This window comes from Rhineura floridana, chromosome 13 (genome assembly GCF_030035675.1).
Source record: "Rhineura floridana isolate rRhiFlo1 chromosome 13, rRhiFlo1.hap2, whole genome shotgun sequence".
In the NCBI taxonomy this organism is placed as follows: Eukaryota; Metazoa; Chordata; class Lepidosauria; order Squamata; family Rhineuridae; genus Rhineura; species Rhineura floridana.
Window position 1 is genome coordinate 8,578,481 of NC_084492.1, and position 16,088 is coordinate 8,594,568.

The following is a 16,088-nucleotide window of genomic DNA, read 5'->3' on the forward strand; positions in this document are numbered from 1 at the left end:
GGTTTTCATGGTAAGAGGTATTCAGAGGTGGTTTACCATTGCCTTCCTCTAAGCCTATGGCACCCCATATTCCCAGGCGGTCTTCCATCCAAGTACTAACCAGGCCTTGCCCCGCTTAGCTTCTGAGATCAGACGAGATCAGGTGTGTTCAGGGTAGTATGGCCATAGGCTTCTCTAAATGTACACATTTTTATATGTAATTTTGCCAAATATGCACAGTTTTGCAAGCAATTTTCCCTAATATAATGCATTTTGTGGTGTTATTATCACTTATGTATGCATTCCTGTGCATACTTTCCCCTGGTAGGAAGGTTCCCAAACTGTGGTCCGTAAGCTTCATTCAGGTGGTCTGTGGCGTACCTGTAAAAATACAAAACTTCCTGCATCTAGCACAGAGCATTATGATTGCTACAACAGACAGAAAAATCATTAAGTGGTCTGCCAAGGCCACCAGCAATTTTTAGTTGGTCTGTGGGGGAAAATGTTTTGGGGCCACTGCCCTAGTATATGCATTTTTGTAGACACTACTTGGCTGGAGAACTGCATTGCAGAATTCAGAGACGTGTGAATTTCGCAGGACAAAATTCTGCAAATTGGGAAGGGTGCATTAGGTAGGTTCACCTTTAAATGCAAACTGAACCTGATTACTCCCCCATGCTTACTCCTAAGCCAGCCACTCCTATGCTTTTGCTCTCCACCTCAATTCCACGCTGCTGTTGATGTAGGGGGTGTCCCTCCCCCCCAATTTTGTTTTCCATGTCCCATCTTCCAGGAACAAACTCCCCTAGCAACCATCTATCTGAAAATGACATTTGTTCCCTTTATGGTAGACTTAAGCGCTTGTTAGCTGGTCTCTGCTGAATAACATGCTTGAATGGGTCTTGGTAAATGAGAGCCAGAGGAGGAGAACAGAGGTGCAAGCACACAGCCTCATTGGGTATTCCCGAGTTGTAAAGGAAAAGAGAATATGCTTGTCCTGCAGGGCTGGCACACCAGAGGCTTCTGTAAATGCCAACAATGAGGAGGCGTTTTGGAGAGTTGGAGGCTGCATACAGATGATAGATTTCCAGAGGCTTGAAGATGGCATGATCAGGGATGGAGAGGGGAGGTCAGAAGGCCCGTCCCATCTGCAAGGGCTGGATATTGACCAAGGGTGGGCCTGCTGTGACCAGAAGGTATCCCTTAGTGTGTGTGTAAGAGAATGGTTAACAGCACCGACTAAGGGCACAGACTGAAGTCATTTCTTTGCCATGGGAAGGGCTGCTTTGAGGACAGGAACTGTTTTTCTTCCTCTCTCATAATGCTAGATCCTGGGATCATCCAGTGAAGCTCAATGTTGGAAGATTCAGGACAGACAAAAGAAAGTCCTTCTTCACACAGTGCTAGGGATAGGTGAGAATTCTGCTGAATTTGGATTTAGCACTGGATTTTTCAAGGGTCCACATATTCAGATCCTGTTTGCTCCGAACTTCACTGGCTTTCCTCTGACTCCAGATTTCTTCCCCTTGAATGTTTTTATTTATTTTATTTATTTAATTACATTTCTAGACCGCCCTATAGCAGAAAGCTCTCAGGGCGGTGTACAACAAATAAAATCACAATTAAAATATGAGCAAGTGTGGAAAAATATATATATATATAGTACAATTATAAAACATTAATAAAATTGCCATTGAGATTTATAAATTAAGATCATATTAAGTTTAGAATGTTCAATTAAAATATTTAAAAATTTACAAAATTTAAAAAGCCTGGGCGAAAAGGTAAGTTTTTACCTGGCGCCGAAAAGATAACAGAGAAGGCGCCAGGCGTATCTCATCTGGGAGGGCATTCCATAGTTCGGGGGCCACCACCGAGAAGGCCCTAGATCTAGTTGTTGATCTCCGGGCCTCTTTATGGGTTTGGACCCGGAGAAGGGCCTTCGACGTCGAGCGTAGTGAACGGGTAGGTACATAGCGAGAGAGGCGCTCCATCAGGTATTGCGGTCCGATGCCGTTTAGGGCTTTATAGGTAAGAACCAACACTTTGAATCTGTTCTTTTAGTAATTTTACTCACAGCACAGCAGTGCAGGTCCCTTTCTGTCTGTCTGTCTGTCTTTCTTTCTGCCACCCCCCATCACTCAAACAATCCAAGCGAGGAGGAAGGAAGCCAAGCCTATAATAGCCTATAAAAGCGGAGGAGGAGGAGGCAGTGGCGAAGCTGCTTTCCTTTCAAAATATCAATTATTCCTTTCAAAATATTAATAACTTTCAAAATATTGATAGTTTCTTTCAACATACTGATAATTTCTTTCAAAATATCAATAATTCAATTTCAAAATATCAGTATTAATACTGATTTTTGTTTGGAGGCAAAAAAATCAGACCATAAAAGCAATGGATAGTGGACAAAGAATGAACTTGAACTGATACTCAGTGGAATGCTTTCAGAGCAGCACTGGTCAATGGATCCCATCCCTAGTGCATAGTTAAATTATGAATGCACTCCCACATGAGGAAGTGATGGCCACCAACTTGGATGGCTTTAAAAGTGGAGTAAACAAATTCATGGAGAATAATGCTATCAATACTTATGATGGCTGTGATGTGCCTCCCCTGTCGGAGGAAGGGTGCCTGTGCATACCAGTGGCTGAAAATCACAAGTGGGGAGAGTGCTGTTGCATTCAGGTCCTGCTTGTGGGCTTCCTACAGGCATTTGTGAGAACAGGGTGCTGGAGTAGGTTTTGTTTAATGTTGGAGTTATGGGAATTATAGTCAGGGATGGGCAATTCTACCAATTTCAGTCTTTTTTTGTTTGTTTCACACTTTTCCAATCTTAACTTCAGTTCACTACATTTCTCCACCAGTATGATTTTGTAAATGAAGTCCTCATGAAAATTTGTCATCATTTCAGCGCACATTTCTCTTAATATACATATTTTTGCACAAACTTTTTTTCTAATATAATGCCTTTCCCTCTAAGCTATTTTCACAAAACTATGCATTTTTATATAGACCTTTTTTGTACAAATTTTGTTGGTTGGACCACTGCATCATAAAATTTGGAGAGGTGCCATTCAGCAACTTGGGCAGCTCCTTGACTGCTCAGACTGAAACCCAGAGCGGATTCCATTGCCCCACTGACATGGAGCCACCTGCCGCCACTGCCTTCCGGCAACTTTCTGGGAGCCCCATGCCAGCAGTGGGGCCAGAGGCAAAACTGAGGAGGGCAGCAAATGAGAATTTACTTTTGTAGAGGAGGCTAGTTTCTACACACACACGTCTCTGTATCCTGCATCCAGGCCAGGAAGAAGCACAATCAGAGTTCAAGGACATATTAAGGCCAGGCAAAAACGTTCAAGATGATGACAAAACAGTGCTGGTGAGAGCTGTGGCCTGGAGAGAGTGGGTGTGGCCTGGAGAGAGTGGGTGTGGCTTGGAGAGAGTGGGTGTGGCCTGGAGAGTGGGTGTGGCCTGGAGAGAGTGGGTGTGGCCTGGAGAGAGTGGGTGTGGCCTGGAGAGAGTCCCAAGGGCCAGATAGACAGGCCTGGAAAGCTGCATTTGGCCCCCAGGCCTGAGGTTCTCCATGCGTGCCCTAAAACCAGGCCCAAGATTCTTCCCAAAGAGACTTTGCAAGGGAAGGGCTGACAGCCATATTAATTGCAGAGTTTATATTGGTGCAGATGGAGACAATCTCAATAAATAACATTGGCCTTCTGTGTATTGATTTCCCACTCAGTTTCTGGCATAGACTAAGTGCACCGTTTAGGAAGGCCCATGTGCTCTTATAGCAATTTGTTTCCTTAGTGTGTGCGGATGGTGATGATAAACAGAGACGGTTAGCTATCGATTCTTCCCGTTCTAGCTGCTGCCAATGCACGAAAACATCTGTGCACGTTCTCTTACCGTCTGCAGCATCTTTGAGCTGTGGAGGGAGGAGGCCCTCCAATGACTTACATATGCTACAGATCTTAAATAGGTTCACCCTCTCCTCCTTCTGCCCTTCCCTGGCCAAAGAACCCTGAATATTGGAGTTACACCTGCCTGGACTTTGAGATCATCAGGGCATGGTCCTTCTCACGGTGCTCCAGTTCTCTGAGATACAGTATGTGGCAACTCATGAGAGGGCATTTCCCATGATGCCATCCTGACTCTGGAATGCCCTCCTCTCTCCGGCGTTTCAGCACTAGGTACAAACGTGGCCATTCGCCCAAGCAGTTGGTTAAAGTGTTGTTCTGTGCTTGGCTGCTGTGGTGTGCGGTGCAATCCAAATCCAAGTTCTAGTGAGATGAGCAAGCTTGGAATAGGTGGATTTGGGGCTGCCCTGCCTGAGATGGGGCTATGTCGGTCTATGCCAGCATAACTCCTTCATCCTGGCTCAGCCAAGGCTGCACTGGTGTAATCCCTTAACTTGGCTGAGCTGGGTCTCAGCCAGTGGAATGTAAGCCAGCAGAGCTTACACCGGGGTAAGTCCCCCAAAAGGGGTGTTCTGAGGGTGGGGCAAGGACAGACTAACACAATAGTGTTGTAGCAAATTCAAAAGTGCAGAGTCCCTTCATGATAGTCACAGCCACACCCTTCCCCCCCTTTTTTTCTGCTAGGCTGAGAATGAGATCCTTGTTGATGCCTTCTCCCACAACAGCAATCTTTAGAAGCCAATCAGAATGAAAGGGGAGGTGTGTGTTAGCTACTGTAAAGAGTCTTCTCCGTGGCTGACTCGCCTCCTTTCACTCTGGCTCCAATCAGCAGAAAAGGATGAGGAAGCATAAGAACATAAGAACATAAGAAGAGCCTGCTGGATTAGGCCAGTGGCCCATCTAGTCCAGCATCCTGTTCTCACAGTGGCCAACCAGGTGCCTGGGGGAAGCCCGCAAGCAGGACCCGAGTGCAAGAACACTCTCCCCTCCTGAGGCTTCCAGCAACTGGTTTTCAGAAGCATGCTGCCTCTGACTAGGGTGGCAGAGCACAGCCATCACTGCTAGTAGCCATTGATAGCCCTGTCCTCCATGAATTTGTCTAATCTTCTTTTAAAGCCATCCAAGCTGGTGGCCATTACTGCATCTTGTGGGAGCAAATTCCATAGTTTAACTATGCGCTGAGTAAAGAAGTACTTCCTTTTGTCTGTCCTGAATCTTCCAACATTCAGCTTCTTTGAATGTCCACGAGTTCTAGTATTATGAGAGAGGGAGAAGAACTTTTCTCTATCCACTTTCTCAATGCCATGCATAATTTTATACACTTCTATCATGTCTCCTCTGACCCGCCTTTTCTCTAAACTAAAAAGCCCCAAATGCTGCAACCTTTCCTCGTAAGGGAGTCACTCCATCCCCTTGATCATTCTGGTTGCCCTCTTCTGAACCTTTTCCAACTCTATAATATCCTTTTTGAGATGAGGCGACCAGAACTGTACACAGCATTCCAAATGCGGCCGCACCATAGATTTATACAACGGCATTATGATATCGACTGTTTTATTTTCAATACCTTTCCTAATTATCGCTAGCATGGAATTTGCCTTTTTCACAGCTGCCGCACACTGGGTCGACATTTTCATTGTGCTGTCCACTACAACCCCGAGGTCTCTCTCCTGGTCGGTCACCGCCAGTTCAGACCCCATGAGCGTATATGTGAAATTCAGATTTTTTGCTCCAATATGCATAATTTTACACTTGTTTATATTGAATTGCATTTGCCATTTTTCTGCTCATTCACTCAGTTTGGAGAGGTCTTTTTGGAGCTCTTCACAATCCCTTTTTGTTTTAATAACCCTGAACAATTTAGTGTCGTCAGCAAACTTGGCCACTTCACTGCTCACTCCTAATTCTAGGTCATTAATGAACAAGTTGAAAAGTACAGGTCCCAATACCGATCCTTGAGGGACTCCACTTTCTACAGCCCTCCATTGGGAGAACTGTCCATTTATTCCTACTCTCTGCTTTCTGCTTCTTAACCAATTCCTTATCCACAAGAGGACCTCTCCTCTTATTCCATGACTGCTAAGCTTCCTCAGAAGCCTTTGGTGAGGTACCTTGTCAAACGCTTTTTGAAAGTCTAAGTACACTATGTCCACCGGATCACCTCTATCTATATGCTTGTTGACACTCTCAAAGAATTCTAATAGGTTACTGAGACAGGACTTTCCCTTGCAGAAACCATGCTGGCTCTGCTTCAGCAAGGCTTGTTCTTCTATGTGCTTAGTTAATCTAGCTTTAATAATACTTTCTACCAGTTTTCCAGGGACAGAAGTTAAGCTAACTGGCCTGTAATTTCCGGGATCCCCTCTGGATCCCTTTTTGAAGATTGGCGTTACATTTGCCACTTTCCAGTCCTCAGGCACGGAAGAGGACCCAAGGGACAAGTTACATATTTTAGTTAGCAGATCAGCAATTTCACATCTGAGTTCTTTGAGAACTCTCGGGTGGATGCCATCCGGGCCCGGTGATTTGTCAGTTTTTATATTGTCCATTAAGCTTAGAACTTCCTCTCTCGTTACCACTATTTGTCTCAGTTCCTCAGAATCCCTTCCTGCAAATGTTAGTTCAGGTTCAGGGATCTGCCCTATATCTTCCACTGTGAAGACAGATGCAAAGAATTCATTTAGCTTCTCTGCAATCTCCTTATCGTTCTTTAGTACACCTTTGACTCCCTTATCATCCAAGGGTCCAATTGTCTCCCTAGATGGTCTCCTGCTTTGAATGTATTTATAGAATTTTTTGTTGTTGGTTTTTATGTTCTTAGCAATGTGCTCCTCAAATTCTTTTTTAGCATCCCTTATTGTCTTCTTGCATTTCTTTTGCCAGAGTTTGTGTTCTTTTTTATTTTCTTCATTCGGACAAGACTTCCATTTTCTGAAGGAAGACTTTTTGCCTCTAAGAGCTTCCTTGACTTTGCTCGTTAACCATGCTGGCATCTTCTTGGCCCTGGCGGTACCTTTTCTGATCTGCAGTATGCACTCCAGTTGAGCTTCTAATATAGTGTTTTTAAACAACTTCCAAGCATTTTTGAGTGATGTGACCCTCTGGACTTTGTTTTTCAGCTTTCTTTTCACCAATCCCCTCATTTTTGTGAAGTTTCCTCTTTTGAAGTCAAATGTGACCGTGTTGGATTTTCTTGGCAATTGGCCATTTACATGTATGTTTAATTTAATAGCACTGTGGTCACTGCTCCCAATCGGTTCAACAACACTTACATCTCGCACCAGGTCCCGGTCCCCACTGAGGATTAAGTCCAGGGTTGCCGTCCCTCTGGTCGGTTCCATGACCAACTGGTCTAGGGAATAGTCATTTAGAATATCTAGAAACTTTGCTTCTTTGACATGACTGGAACACATATGCAGCCAGTCTATGTCCGGGTAGTTGAAGTCACCCATTACTACCACATTTCCTAGTTTGGATGCTTCCTCAATTTCATATCTCATCTCAAGGTCTCCCTGAGCATTTTGATCAGGGGGACGATAGATCATTCCCAGTATTAAGTCCCTCCTGGGGCATAGTATCACCACCCACAACAATTCTGTGGAGGAGTCTGCCTCTTTTGGGGTTTCGAGCTTGCTGGATTCAATGCCTTCTTTCACGTATAGAGCGACTCCGCCACCAATACGTCCTTCCCTGTCCTTCCGATATAGTTTATATCCAGGGATAACCGTATCCCACTGGTTTTCTCCATTCCACCAGGTCTCCGTTATGCTCACTATATCAATACTCTCCTCTAAGACCAAGCACTCCAGTTCTCCCATCTTGGTTGATGTTAGAAGACTCTTCTCAGTGGCTAACACACTCCCTTTCATACTGATTGGCTCATAGGATGCTGGAGACATAGGGACCCTGCTGGGACCTTGCTCCCAAAAAGTAAGGTGTGTAAGACCCCACAAGACCCTGGACTGCTACATCCCTGGACTGACACCTGTTCCACACCTCTTTCAGCTCAGTCATGCGACCTAACAACCAAAAAGAATGTATGCCAGCCAAAAGGGTGGTGTAAGTCAAACTCTTATTTTTAAGGCTTGTTTCCCCTCTGCCAAGCGTAGGGGCCAGTTCAGCCATCAGTAGCCCCGCTCCTGAACAGAGTTTGGAACAGGTGTATTATTATTATATTATTATATTATATTTATTAGTCGCCCATCTGGCTGGTTGACCAGCCACTCTGGGCGACGTACAAGATAAAATACATTGAACATTAAAAATTAAAATTTAAGAACCCAACAGTAAAACTTAACCCATTCCAAAGGCCTGCCGGAAAAGCCAAGTCTTCAAAGTCTGTCGGAAGCTCATCATAGAAGGGTCAGGTGTAAGGTCCACTAGCTCCCTGTACTGAGGTATGCGCTGCCTTTTATGTTAAGCTGTATTTAATTGAAATATTGTTATTGTATTGTTCTTGCTCGCTCTGGGATTGTGTGAACTCTGAAGAGCAGGTTATAACAAATTCAAATAATGCATGAAGAAATAAAATATTGTAGGGGCAGGGAAGGGCAAGCAAAATGTCCAAAGGGCTGGAGCAACGCTTGTGGTATTTTAATTGAAAAATATGGTGAGCATACGGGGACATGACAGAGGTGTATACAATTACGCATGATGTGGAGAAAGTGGAGAAAGAGTGGAAAAGGAGACATTTTACAAGAAATGGAGAGGATTCAATGACGTTGCATGTTGGGACGTTCAGGACTGCACACAGTTAAACTATGGACTCCATTGCCACAGGGGCAGTGATGGCCACCAGCTGAGAGGGCTTCATGCAAGGAAAATCAATCAATGGCTATCAGCCATAATGGCCATGTGAAACCTCCACAGTCTACCTCAGAATACCACAGGGATCAATGTAATGCCCGAGTTTGTTGTGCAGACCAGCAGGTGTGGGTCTCTCCTTTGCAGATTGCCTCTCGAATGTTAGGGTCTCTGTGGGATCTTGTATTTTGAAGCCTATTCCCTATGCAGCGGAGGGGCTCAATTATTACATCATTATTACAGAGAGGACATGACCAGGCTTGTACTGGCTGTCCCCTTTGAGGCGCATGAAGACTGTCAGCTCTGGGGAACATTCCATTTGCATTAGGTCACTCCACTGTCCATGGGGCAAGCATTCATACAGTTGCTGACCCCTCTGAGGGAGGGGGCCAGGCAGACTATAAGGAGCAGCCTGGCCCCAGAGCTTGGGAAAGTTACTGTTTTGAACTACAACTCCCATCAGCCCCAGCCAGCATGGCCACTGGATTGGGCTGATGGGAGTTGTAGTTCAAAAAAAGTAACTTTCCCAAGCTGTGCCTGGCACACAGACGGGGCAAAGGGCGGAGACACACAGCAGGAGAGTGAAGGAGAGAGGAGGAGACATAATGCTGCAGAGCCACAGCTCGAACAAAGTGGCGGAGGCCCTTCCCAGGAGTGGCAGAGTGGCAAGCAACCTGCCCCCGGGGGAGATCCTCAACACGGCTGCTCAGGGATGTGAGATATCAGTGTGGCATAGTGGTTAGAGTGCTGGACTACGATCTGGGAGACCGGGGTTCGAATCCCCACACAGCCATGAAGCTCACTGGGTGACCTTGGGCCAGTGACTGCCTCTCAGCCTAAGAGGAAGGCAATGGTAAACCACCACTGAACACCGCTTACCATGAAAACCCTATTCCTAGGGTAGCCATAAGTCAGGATCGACTTGAAGGCAGTCCATTTCCATTTTTTCATGCTTATTTCTATGTGTATGCTCAGCAATAAAAGCTACTAGACTGCTTACCTCTTGGTGTTTTAATGGCCTAACTGGGATTCACGAACTAACTGCCTCTTAACCATTGGATTGGCAGTAACTCTGAGCCAGGGCTAGCACCCTGTGACATAACAATCAACCATGGGAGAGGACTGCTCTCTTCATGGCCTGCTTGTGTGGGGCTTCCCATAGGTATCTGTTTGGCCACGTGGGTAAATGGGATGCTGGGCTGGCAATACTTTTGGTCTGATCCAAGAGGACTCATCTTATGTCCTTCAAGAAGTTTGGCAGTCTCACATTTTGTGTTCATTCACTGGAGAGCTAGTGTGATGTATTGGTTAAGAGTGACGGACTGGGACCTGGGAAACCAGGGTTCAAATCCCCACTTGCCCATGAAGCTCACTGGATAACTGTGGGGCAGTCACTGCCTCTCAGCCTAACCTACCTCACAGGGTTGTTGTGAAACTAAGAGGCTGGAGAACCATACATGCCACCTTGAGCTTCTTGAATGAAAGGTGAGATATAAATCTAATAAAACAAACAAATAAACAAGCAATATAGGCTCCATGTTTTAAGTGGATTATTATTATTTGGCTTTGCACTCTGTCCCTTCCTGCAACATGGCGGAGGTGGAAGAAATGCTGAAGTGAATTCAGAGTCAAAAGGGGGTCCAAGGAATCATTATTGTTAATTCAGGAGGTATTCCCATCAAAAGCACCACGGATAACTCCAGCACAGTGCAGTATGCAGGCTTAATGCACAACTTAATAATGAAGGCAAAGGGCACCATGCAAGATATTGATCCCCAGAATGACCTCACATTCTTCTGGATTTGCTCCAAGAAAAATGAGATCATGGTTACACCAGATAAGGACTATTTCCTGACTGTCATTCAGAATTCAACAGAGTGAAATCTACAGTTCTTTAAACAAAATGATCAATAGCTTTTCCTCTGAGGGCAGGGAGTGTTTTGTTTATTGTTTTTATTAATATTTTGTAAGCCACTTTGGGAGTGGGGTAAAAATGGCTTTAAATAAACAATTAAAACATTTTAAAAACAATTCCAATACAGACCCAAACTGGGATAAAGGTCCCTACTTAAAGGGCTTTTTGGTGCCAAAAAGACAACAGAGATGGTGCCTGATATTTTTTGTTGTGGTTATGTGCCTTCGATTACGACTTATGGAGACCCTATGAATCAGCGATCTCCAATGGCAGCTGTTATAAACCACTTTGTTCAGATCTTGTAAGTTTAGGTCGGTGGCTTCCTTTATGGAACCAATCCATCTCTTCTTTGGTCTTCCTCTTTTTCTACTAACAGAAGGGTTTTCCCCAGAATTATTGTCTTTTCTAGTGAATCATGTCTTCTCATTATGTCTTCAAAGTATGATAACCTCAGTTTCGTCATATTAGCTTCTAGTGATAGTTCTGGTTTAATTTGTTCTGTCACCCAATTATTTGTCTTTTTTGCAGTCCATGGTATGTGCAAAGCTCTCCTCCAACACCACATTTCAAATGAGTTGATTTTTCTTTTATCCGCTTTTTTCACTGTCCAACTTTCACATCCATACATAGAGATCGGGAATACCATGGTCTGAATGATCCTGACTTTGGTGTTCAGTGATACATCTTTGCATTTGAGGATCTTTTCTAGTTCTCTCACAGCTGCCCTCCCCAGTCCTAGCCTTCTTCTAATTTCTTGACTATTGTCTCCATTTTGGTTAATGACTGTGCCAAGGTATGGATCATCCTTGACAAGTTCAATGTCCTCATTGGCAACTTTAAAGTTACATAAATCTTCTGTTGTCATTACTTTGGTCTTTTTGACATTCAGCTGTAGTCCTGCTTTTGTGCTTTCCTCTTTAACTTTCAACAGCATTCGTTTCAAATCATTACTGGTTTCTGCTAGTAGTATGGTATCGTCTGCATATCTTCAATTATTGATATTTCTCCCTCCAACTTTCACAACTCCTTCATCTTGGTCCAATCTACTCTCCGTATGATATGTTCTGCATATAGAGTAAACAAATAGGGTGATAAAATACATCCCTCCAGGGCCGGCACCAGGCATGATTGGGCCTTTGGGCATGAGCCTGACCTGGGCTTGCGGTGCCCGCCTGCCCGCCCCACCTACCTCTCCCATAGCTGTGAATGCTATGTGCACTGTGTGCGCATGCCTACCATCAATCAATATTGCAGAGGGGACATCAGCCCCTTAGGGAATACATTGTCACCATCTTGGTTGATGGCAGGCATGTGTGCATAGTGCACATGACATTCACAGCAACAGAAGAGGTAGGTGGGGCGTGTGTGCCGGCTTATTGAAGTCCATGTTGTCCATATTGGGGATGCCTGGGAATGCCATCTCCTTGATCCATGGCAGGGTCAGTAGCTGCTGCTGCCACAGATTGCAGAATGGGAGCACTACCCTCTCACCCTAAGGAGGGACCACTCAGGGGCCCCTCTGCGCTGCAGGGGCCCTCAGCCAGGGCTCAATCTGGCCACCCTCTGACGCCAGCCCTGCACCCCTGTCTCCCACGCTTTCTGATGGGGAACCAATCGGTTTCTCCATATTCTGTCCGTGCAGTAGCCTCTTGTCCAGAGTATAGGTTGCACATGAGGACAATCAGATGCTGTGGCACCTGCATTTTTTTTAAAGCATTCCATAGTTTTTTGTGATCTACACAGTCAAAGGCTTTGCTGTAGTCTATAAAGCACAGGGTGATTTTCTTCTGAAATTCCTTGGTCCGTTCCATTATCCAACGTATGTTTGCAATATGATTTCTGGTACCTCTTCCCTTTCTAAATCCAGCTTGGACATCTGGCATTTCTCGCTCCATATATGGTAAGAGCCTTTGTTGTAGAATCTTGAGCATTATTTTACTAGCATGTGATATTAAGGCAATAGTTCGATAATTACTGCATTTCCTGGGATCCCCTTTCTTAGGACTTGGGATATATATTGAACGCTTCCAGTCTGTGGGCCGTGTTTTCCATATTTGTTGACACACTTTTGTCAAATTTGGACAGACTCCGTCTCAGTAATTTGTAGCAACATTGTTGGTATGCCATCTGTTCCTGGTGATTTGTTTCTTCCAAGTATTTTAAGAGCATCTTTCACCTCACATTCTAAAATTTCGTACATATTCTTCCATTTCTTCATCATACGGTTCCTCCGTGAATGCATCTGTCATCCTTGCATCTCTTTTATAGAGTTTTTCAGTGTATTGCTTACATCTTCCTTTTATTTTATTGTAACAGTAATTGTAATAGTATTGTAATAGTTTTCTTTGTCCCTACATACTAGTCGCTGTATTATTGCATTTAGGGTTCTGACCGTGTTTCTATCTCCTTTTGCTTTCCTTCTTTCTTTAAACATTTGAAGAGCTTTGTCAGTCATCCATTGAGGTCTTTTTCTCCTTTTAACTGTTGTCTTTTTGCATTTTCCCCTGATAATGTCTCTGACTTCAATTTATAGTTCTTCTGGTTCTCTATCAACTAAGTTTAAAGCCTCAAATCTGTTCCATATTTGATCTTTATATTCTTCTGGGATGTTATTGTATTTTGGCATTATGATTGCTTTGTTCTTCTTCTTTAGCTTTACTCTGATTTTCGATACAACCAGTTCATGATCTGTACCGCAGTCTGCTCCTGGTCTTGTTTTCGCAGAAAGTATGGAACTTCTCCATCTTCTGTTACCAATTAAATAGTCAATTTGATTCCTATATCGACCATTTGGTGATGCCCACTTGTACAGTCATCTTTTTGGCTGCGCAAAAAATGTGTTTACAAGAAACAAATTATTGGCTTCACAGAATTCAGTAAGTCTTTCTCCTGCTTCGTTTCTAACTCTTAAGCCCCATTTTCTCACAATTCCTAGTTCTTCTCTGTTCCCTACTTTTGCATTCCAGTCCCCCATGATTATCAGAACATCTTGTTTTGGTGTGTGATCAATTTCTTCCTGTACTTCTGTGTAAAATCTCTCCAATTCCTCTTCTTCTGCATTTGCCTTTGGAGCATAGACTTGGATGATGGTTATGTTAATAGGTTTCCAGTAGTATCCAGTTTCCAGTTTAATCTCATTGATATAATTCGCTCAGACCTTGTGTTATAGCTCCTAATTGCTTTTGTTACATCACTTCTAACTATTAAATCAACCCTATTTCTTCTTAATTTCTCATTTCCTGCATAAAATATTTTGTAGTTGCCTGATTGAAAATGTCCTGTTCCTGTCCATTTTAATTCACTCATGCCAAGTATTGTAATGTTGATATGTTCCATTGCTTGCTTGACAATTTCTAACTTTCCCTGGTTCATGCTTCTCACATTCCATGTTCCTATTGTGTGTGTCGTACAACTCCGGACTCTCCTTTCGCATATGTGTGCATCAGCCTCTGGGCTTCCTTTTGGCTTTGACCCAGCTGCATCATTAGTCACAGCGCTACTTGTACTTGTCCTTTATTCTTCCCCAGTAGCTCGGTGAGTGTCTTCTGACCTGGGGGTCTCCTCTTCCAGCACTATCTCATGTTGCATTTTGGATACTCTGTTCATAGGGCTTTCGTGGTAAGAGGTATTCAGAGGTGGTTTACCATTGCCTTCCTCTGAGTCTGGATGCATCTTAGTCTGGTGTCTCAGCTTTGACCATTCCGCCGTGGGTGCCCCTGCTAGGTGTCTAGCCGGCTGTTAGGTAGCGACCCACAAAAGCATGTTAATAGTACCCCAATTGTTTCTCATATGCTCTCTTATTCCAAAGTAAAGCCATTTTGAAAGGGGGAAATTAGACTGGAGAAATGGCATGGGGGGGAGAGGAAATACATATGTATTTGAAAAGCTGGGGTGGGTGGGAGCTGGAGCAGGGAAACAGCAGGTAGAAAATGGGTTAAGTGCCCCAATCCAGTTCCTGCTTTTCCTCCCATTAAATTTTAACCGCCCAAAGCACTTCCCTCCCTTTTAAACTAAAAGATGGTAGCAGTGATTTGGGGGTTTTGGGGGTTTTGGGGGTAAAAAAATAAAGTGCCGGTACTCGAGATGGTGTAGAATATTCGCAAAATTGGATTTGGTATTGAATTCAGGGATAATCCACAAGTTCATCTCATTGTGGAATAGGCTCCCACTCTTTGTGTGTGCAGCTGTCGGGGCCACCATAATTTAAAACAACAATGTAGAGAATTACGTAATTATTTACATAATTATTTTTGTAATCAGCTGCTGCTGTATACATTATATAAATTATACAACAGCATGAGGAATAATTGTAAAAATTTCCCAATTTTTCAGAAAAAATAAAGGAGGGGAACAGGGAGAACTGGGAATCGCGATTACTAGCGGAATACAATTTATTGGGAATTGTAACTGGCAGCCCATCTGACAAATTGAAAAAGGAAATGTAATCAGATAGCGAACCCCGTCCCTAGCCGGTACTGATACCTTGATAAGAGTGCTGTGAGTGCCAGCAGAAAGTGGTTTCCATGGGCAGCAACAATGAGTTCTATCATGGAAAAAGCACTGGATGTTAGCATGTAATATGTAATTAGCCCCTTGATCTTCCTGATCCCAGCATCCTCTGTGAAGGGATTGGTTTCGATGTTTGAATCGACATTCCTGTTGAGCCCTCTCCCGACAGCCTTGTTGACAAAGCTGAGTGGACACAGGAAGCTGCCTGGGACTGAGTCAGGTCATGGGGCCATTGAGCTTACTATTGTCCACACTGGGGATGTGCTAGAATTCTGCCCAATTTGGATTTGGTACCGAATTTTCCATTAATTTGCTTACTCTCTATAGCTGCAAATTGGAGTTTTATGTAGCATTTTCTGTGGCTATTTTTGAAAATTGTTTTTTTAAAAAAACAAAAGTTCTCTAAAGTATTGATATTAAGAACAATAATTTTATGTATATTTCTTTTTGAAGTGCCTATATTTCCTTTTAAATATTTTAAAAATATTGATATTGATGGGGGAGAGGGGAAAAAACCTGAAATCCGTCAAAGCAGCAGCTAGCAGACAAAGCACCAACTCAAACCGAGACCAGCGTATTGCTTGGAAAGCAGCCCCAGCCAACAGATCCCTTTCCACACTGAGTGGCAGTGGCTCTCCAGGGTTTCAGGCGGGTGTCTTGCCCATCCCTACCTGGAGACCCCAGGGACCCTCTGTGCGCAAAGCAGATGCTCTGCCGCTGTGCCTCCTGCAGCCCCTTTCTTGGTGGTCTTTTCTTCCAGGCCCGATGGCCTCCATCATCCTGAACAGCGGGTAGGAGGCCAGAGGGCCCAGAAGCAAAAGAATAGATCCCCAAGCACCTCCCGTGGGAAATGGGGACACTGTCCTTTAGGTACACCACAGACAGCTGGACAGTCACTTTTTGTTCAAGTATTTAGCTCGGTTTGCATCAATCACATGAGCAGAGAGCTGCGGGGGGAGGATTTA

General features: G+C 44.1%; 1 protein-coding gene, 1 non-coding gene and 1 pseudogene across 3 annotated transcripts in view; 1 reads left to right on the forward strand and 2 right to left on the reverse strand.

Annotated features, from left to right (window-relative positions):
• GNAO1 (G protein subunit alpha o1) overlaps positions 1–16,088 on the reverse strand; it is a 302,091-nt gene that overhangs the window by 65,618 nt on the left and 220,385 nt on the right. The window lies entirely within an intron of this gene.
• LOC133369488 (5S ribosomal RNA) lies at positions 52–170 on the reverse strand. The gene has a single exon (XR_009758906.1). It is a non-coding gene; the product is annotated as a 5S ribosomal RNA (ribosomal RNA).
• On the forward strand, positions 10,290–10,586 carry LOC133369201 (dynein light chain roadblock-type 1-like; annotated as a pseudogene).